Source organism: Acinonyx jubatus, chromosome E1 (genome assembly GCF_027475565.1).
Source record: "Acinonyx jubatus isolate Ajub_Pintada_27869175 chromosome E1, VMU_Ajub_asm_v1.0, whole genome shotgun sequence".
NCBI lineage: Eukaryota > Metazoa > Chordata > Mammalia > Carnivora > Felidae > Acinonyx > Acinonyx jubatus.
The window spans coordinates 51,052,917-51,060,128 of record NC_069397.1 but is presented as its reverse complement, the minus strand read 5'-3'; positions in this window follow the sequence as shown (position 1 = coordinate 51,060,128).

Here is a 7,212-nt window from a genome sequence, read left to right as displayed (position 1 = left end):
GCCCCTATATAATATTATAAATCCTGCAAAGAATTAGACATCTGCACTTTTTTCCCCTGGCAATGGGCACTTTAACTCAAAACGTGTGTAGTCAATGATGAAAATTAAATACATTGGGAAAATGAAAGTCAGCCAGTTCAACACACATTTTACTTTGGGATTTAAGTAATATTTAGGATGTGGATTTCCAGGTGACAATGAAAAGTATAAGGACCTTGGGAGGTGAAATAACGTATTTGCTGGACTAGAAACCCAGTATTGGAAGGACTGGAACGGTAGGGTTAACTGCGGAAGATGATGGGAGGGTGGCACCAATCGAATAGAGCAACTTTTTTGCTGAATTCCTCCTGGTGCTCACTTTAATCAGATCAGGCTGTCATGGCCTTGTAGGGTGAACAGCTCATCCCAAGGTGCCCAGGACTTTCCTAGTTTTAATACTGAAGGTCCTATGACTCAACAACCCCCTTGATCCTGTGCAAACCAGGACATTGTTCACTCCAGCCCTGGGGAAAACAGCCAGCTTCTCAGGAAGCAAAATGCTTTAGAAGAACACCTGTCTTGCTCCATCAGAGATTCTGTGAAGCCAGGATGTGTAGGATGCCATCCTCACTTTCAGGACACCAGAATTTCCTTGGCACCTGGACTTCGTTATTTTGGTGTAGCATACTCCAGAAGGAATTTCTTTGCCTCTCAAAGATTCTGTCCTTGATCCCAAAGACTATCTACTTATCTCAGGTCAAGTTAAGGTTTTGACCTACATATTTAAAGTATCCTACATAAGTCACTTTGTGTGTTAAACCTAAGTGGGGCAAGGTTATATGTTACCTAGTCATCCCACTGACAAAGGGCACTTTTGTATTCAGTAGATGACACGGATATCCTCGCACCTTTCAGAGCCTCTCTTTCCTTTGATATAGCAATACCCATGGGAGGGGTAGGAAACTGACAGAGATAATCTGCAGGATAATTTTTGCTTCAGGTGTAGCACATAGTTTTTATTATGTAAGTGTATTACATTTGCTTGGAATACAGTCTGCCTTCAAGAACCTGGACAGCCCTCAACCCTAAACATCTGACCTAGAAGGGAAGACTCGGGGAGGTTGCTAGAGGCAAAGTGCAACGTGCCGTTCCTAAGTCAGCTCACTGTTGAGGTATCCATGCAATCTGGGGTTACAGCATGATCCACCGTGTACCAATTATGCCATTCGTATGCTTCATTTACTATATACACACATCAGAACTAGAGTTTCTTTCAAGGGCAAAACCCAAATCAGGCCACCAAAGCCACAAATCACGTAAGCCTGCACTAAGCACCCACAGAGATCAGTGCAGCATACACTGTGTGCCTATGGATATATATTTGTACATCGAAAGCTAAAACAATGGCACAGATTGAAGATAAGGGAAGAACCCAGACTGTCATCATCCTGGGCACAACATTTGACAAACACAATTAGGAACCAGAAATGCAGCTCATCCGTTCACCTAGGAGTTTTTTGGCAAAACTTGAAAGATACTGGCATTATGACCTCACGATGTCAGCTTTGAGTTCTGGATCTTTTTAATGAATGATTTCACTCTGAAGCACCAGGGATTTTGACTGGCTTGCCTTATTGCTCTTTTACTGATAAGTCATCGGGTTCTTCATTTGTGTTAAGTTTAAAATGATGGAAGACAGTATAAGGTTATATTCCTCACACATACCAAAACCTGCAAGGAAAGGAAAGAGTTTGGTAAAGTGGCATTTCAAACATCAATTAGATGAGGCAGGATTTATTTGGTCATGGGGATCTCCAGCACTTAAAATCAAATCCCTGAGTCAGTGCCTAATCCATACATTGTCACATCCTGAAGCAGACGCTCCATCTGAGGAAGCTGTTGAAATGCCTCAAAGAGTTTCCCTTTTAACTTGAATCCGATACACTTTTATTTTCTAACCAAGTGAAGGAGATGTGCATAAAGTATTGACTACCGTTATTTTTATATGATGTCAACAATGTCTCAGGGACAAATTTGATTCTGTAAAAGAAAGGTGGAATTGAGACAGGACATGGGGAAGATATCAATCTTAACCATAATGATTTGATCTTTCTTTTATAAGCGAGCACTCTGGATTCAATAACAAATTGCCTAGATAAATATATATGTGTGTATATACATATACACCTGTATATATATTGCTGTTCAAAAATTTAACAAGTTGTACATAAACGAATTGGCACTGGTATCACTAAGATGTAATAAATTCTATACAATTTCCTAATTCCAAGTAATTGACTGACCCAATTCAGATTGGCCAGGGGAGATTTGTGTATATCTGTGTGTGCATGTGTTTTCCTAATGGCAACCTCTCTTACCTGTTTCTCCAATCCTTATGTGTATATTAGACTTCCATAATATGTCTGTAATCAGTAAGTGACACCCGAAAGACGAGAGTAATGAGAATCAGATGCCTCTTTGTAATAAAGCTCTGCCTTGTCATAGTTTTTTTTTTTTTTTTAATGTTTGTTTATTTTTGAGAGAGAGGGTGCAGAGAGAGAGGGAGAGAAAGAGAGAATCCCAAGCAGGCTCCACACTATCAGCTTAGAGACCAGTGTGGGGCTTGAACTCACTAACCGTGAGATCATGACCTGAGCTGAGATCAAGAGTCAGACACTTAACTGACTGAGCCATCCAGGCACTGAAATTTATTGAGTGCTTGCTACATGACAGGCATTGTGCTAAATGCTTCACATAAATGGTCTTACTTTATTCTTAGAAAAAGCTGTATTAAAGATGTGTCAGTATCTTTTTTTTTTAAATAAATAATAAAACTAAGGACTTAGGACATTTCCTCAAGTTCGTATTATATTAGTTTTGGTAATTATAAATATTCAGTGATTAAAGGAACGTCTATATTTCTAATGAATGTCTGAGTATAAAAAAAAGAAAAAAAAACCAGATGTGGTTTTTAATCTATATGTGAGGCAGTCATATAAAAACTGAATTCCTCCCAGAAAATTAAGACATTCTGCGTTAAAATTAAAATTAAAAGCGTAGTAACCAAATAGGGACACAATTCTTAACATTATTTTATGAGTGAGACAAAGCACACTTCTTTTAAGTAAAATAACAGGTTTTTAAATTACTCTTCCAGTTGACCTAAGGGTATAGTAAGGTCAGCTTGTGACTATTGAAGAATGAAAGTCCATTTAATGCCCATCATGTCTAATTGCAAAATTGTGCCAAGAGAAAGATGCATACACATAGTAGGCACTTTATATGTATTAGGCAATGAGGCTAATCAATCAGTTGGTAACGTGTCTAAATTGTTTGCAACTAAATTTTAAATGACTTGAGTTCGGGCTGTTGCATGGAACAGATCAACTCTCCAACTTTACCTATGCCTCTGGCAGATAGCTGAGAACGCAAGAGGAAGAGAGTTATTGCGCCCTCTAGGGGTACCTTGTAGAAAAACCTCCCAAAGTACAAGTCCTACTGTTCATTACTAGCCTAGCATGAAGGGGTACCAGGGAATATGTGAGCTTGAAAGATGGAGTAGAGTTCACCTGCCTCTAGTGTGATCCTCCACCGGCTCATTCTTGGAACTCTTCCATCAGACCTTATAGGCTTTCTAATTATTTTACTATTGAAAGGGGACGTTTACAGCATGGCGTCAATTTCAGTTGCACAGTTATTTATTTAGCCTTCACGTTCCAAAATAACCGTTAGTGGATAAATTTCTACCTTGGAGAGCAGGATCTGTACAGCCTCCTGTTGTCTGTTTCTGAATACTGTGTGATGCCTGAAGCAGCCCCTCAAAAATAACATCACGTGTTTCCTTATAAAGAGCTTGACTCCCTGAGAATCAGGCTATCTTTTGAAGATAAACAAGTTGTTAGGGAGAGATGGAGGGTAGGAAAAACTCATGATTGTAGCAACAGCAATCCAAAAACAGTTATAATTGCTGAAAATAAAGCAGAGAGCCAGGTACTGAGAATAAATGGATGCGTGTGGGAGTTAACACTTCACTGCACGGCATACCCATCAAGCAATACACAAAGCAAATTTATGTAGTAGCTTGTTTAGTTGCTCACTATGCCCCTAAGAGATGGTTGTTGTTACCCTTATTTTTTAAGGAATATGAAAGCGGTTTTGAAAAGACAACATGTTCAGCGTCACCCAAATTGGCAGAGAAGAATTCCACTTCTTATGCTCTCTCCAACTACCTAATTTCTGTCTTCTAAGAATGTACACTTTAATTTGTCATATGGGGGGGGGGCTGGGTGGCTTAGTCAGTTAAGTGTCTGACTTTGGCTTAGGTCATGATCTCATGGTTTGTGGGTTTGAGCCCCGCATCAGGCTCTGTGCTGACAGCTCAGAGACTGGAGCCTGCTTCGGATTCTGTGTCTCCCTCTCTCTCTGCCCCTCCCCTGCTCATGCTCTGTCTCTCTCAAAAATAAATAAACGTTAAAAAAAATAATTTGTTATATCTGGGGAGAACAGAAGCTCATCATGAAGTTGATAGTGCCACCTAGTTAAAGCCGTGAAGGAGTGAAATGTAGAAGTGAGTGAGAGCTCTCTGCACATTGGGGTTAGAGGAGGTTTCAGGGAGTAGAGAGGAGTACAATCACCCTTAAAGGTCTCGAGAGGAACCAGGAAGGGATAGCAGAAGTTGACAGTTTCAGGGAGAAGAGGAAATGAAACAGCATGAGCTAATGGACATGTTAGCATTCTTCACGTGATATTGCAAATGAGTTCATCAGACTGCTCTTCCACCTCTATGCTGTAAGGTAATTTGAAATCTGATTAGAGGGGAAAGGTCAGATGAGCAAAAGCAGTAGCAAGAAAGACTTTTGAACTTAAGTAATATTGAAACAAAGCAGCTTAGACAAGGCACTGCAGTTATGAAGTCTAACTAAAGTCATGAGGATTCTGGGAAATGGAAGAAATTAGGTGTCAAAAAGAAAGAGTAGCTGAAGCACAAAAATTATCAAGGGGGCTTTTCTCAAATTTGGCCCGTTCCCCACTTTCGCTTAAGAATATGTTTTCTTGAATGTGTAATTTCACATTTATCCTCATGATAATTTTTCCCCTCCCTGGAATGATGAGACAAGCATAAATTAGGGAAGAATATCTTACAGGGTGTTGGTGGCATAGTGTGCCATGATGACCAACTCAGGGACAGGAGGCAGACCTCAGACTAAGCCATGCATATTAATAGATGGTATACATGGGCTTGTTTAGTTATGTCCTGTCCAAGCCACACACATGTATGGTTTAAAGGGGTCTTTGGAAGTACTTCGAAGTTAACCACCTCCAACTAGAAAATATTAAAAAGCTCACTTGTACATTCTTGCCAAATTTTAGCTGTCCTTCATGCATGCGTGTAAAAATTGTCAGTTGCTGGAGGCAAAGCTCATGTGATAGGCTTGAGAAAAAAAAGTATGGGGCGTAATATACAGCAATAAAATGTGTCAAACAGTTTCATCCCTAGAAATGGTGGGAAAACAGTCTTGGGTTAATATCTGTGTAAGCAGATGGGCAAAAACCTCAACTCCAGATAATCAAATTTCTACTTGTCCCATAGGAAGAAGAAAAGTGTCCTTTCTAAGCACATGACATGAAAGGAACATAAGGACTGGGTTGATTTTTTTTGGAACTGTGAGGATAGTGACACAATTCCTTGGACCTTGGAATTTACATGTCTAGATGTCTGAAAGCTTCTATGATTAAATTCTTCAAAACTTAGTTTTCTTTCATTACCAGTTTTGGAGACTTGATTCCTTCAAATAATGTTCTGAATTCTCCTCCTTGTGTTGTCCATAACGACATTGCCTAACAGAAAAATCAAGTTTCAGGCTTGGTACACGTTTAAGAATTCACTTTCAACATCTTGATGTGAGCCAGAGGTCTGCCTAACAGCAACAAAGATGAATGCAGAAGGAAATTTAGGCTGACAAATACCAGTCCCACCTGTGTTGGTTAATAAGCAAGACTCTAGCCCAGCCAGTAATCCTCTGGTAACTGTCATTTCCATGTATCCAATCAGTTGCCTGGGAATTATCCCAATAAAAAGAATACAGTGTGTCATTTATCAGGCAGCCAATTAAAGGGCCTCTGCAGCGCTAGGATAGCTGGAAGCCAGTTCTCACAAAGGAAGCAGGATGGGGCCAAGTCAGTATGGCCCTGAGGGAATTCAAGAAAGTAAGTTGTGGCTGATTCATACAGGGACTGGATTTACAAAATAGTAGGAGTTGGTAGTATTTCAGTATGTCTCCTTGACGAGAATTCATGGAGGACACCCGGGTGTGGAATGACAACAATACGAACTTGGCTGATCATGCTAAAATGGGGCTCTTCGTTTTTGTGACTATGAGATAGTTTTCGGAACATTTTCCTTGATCTCTGAGGCCCATTTAGCATTAAAAGTCTTGAATATGTGAAATAAAAACAAATAAATTCAAGTTAAGTAAGGAAAAAAAAATCCATGAGTTTATTGGGTGTCTTTGACTCTCTCCTTAACTGATGTCAGCAGAATGAACAAGAGTTGATGGGGACCTTCTATTCTCACTTTTGGAAAATGCAAACAATTCTGTTACCTCAAAACCCTTCTAAAACACAGGTTTTCACCCTCACGGTCACTTGGCTAAGGAAAGGTCTCTCTAACAATGTTTTTAATCCAAAGATATTAAACACTCTCTAGGCCTACTTCAGCCAGCTCACTAATGTACAATATTGATTCAGTACCTAGACATGTCAGGAAGAAATACGTAAATGTATTCTACAGATTCTAGGATGTACTTTGTTTATTTTTTTATTTTAATATCTCTGAATTTGTCTATATAGACTTGTGCATTAAATTAACTGATTTTAAAACATTGTGCAATAAATACATTCTTGGAATTTAATATTTTTAGTCCAAAATAAATTAATGGTTTATCTTGCAATCAATGACACCTGAAATTGGATGGAATATAAGAATGGATTTTAAATAGATTGAGTGAAGTGATACCATCTACCCACCAGAAAAAAAAATACAAATATTTCTGTTTGAAATATAGCCCAGTAGGTGAATATATATAATGAATACATTAAGCTTGGAGTATTATAGTGAAGAAGCTAGAGATTCTGATAAGGGAATCAGCATAGAGTTCTTGGACTCTTGGAAGAGTTTTTTTTGAATCATTAAAAAAAAATGCGTCAGGAGATCTGTGTCTTGATTTTCATAAG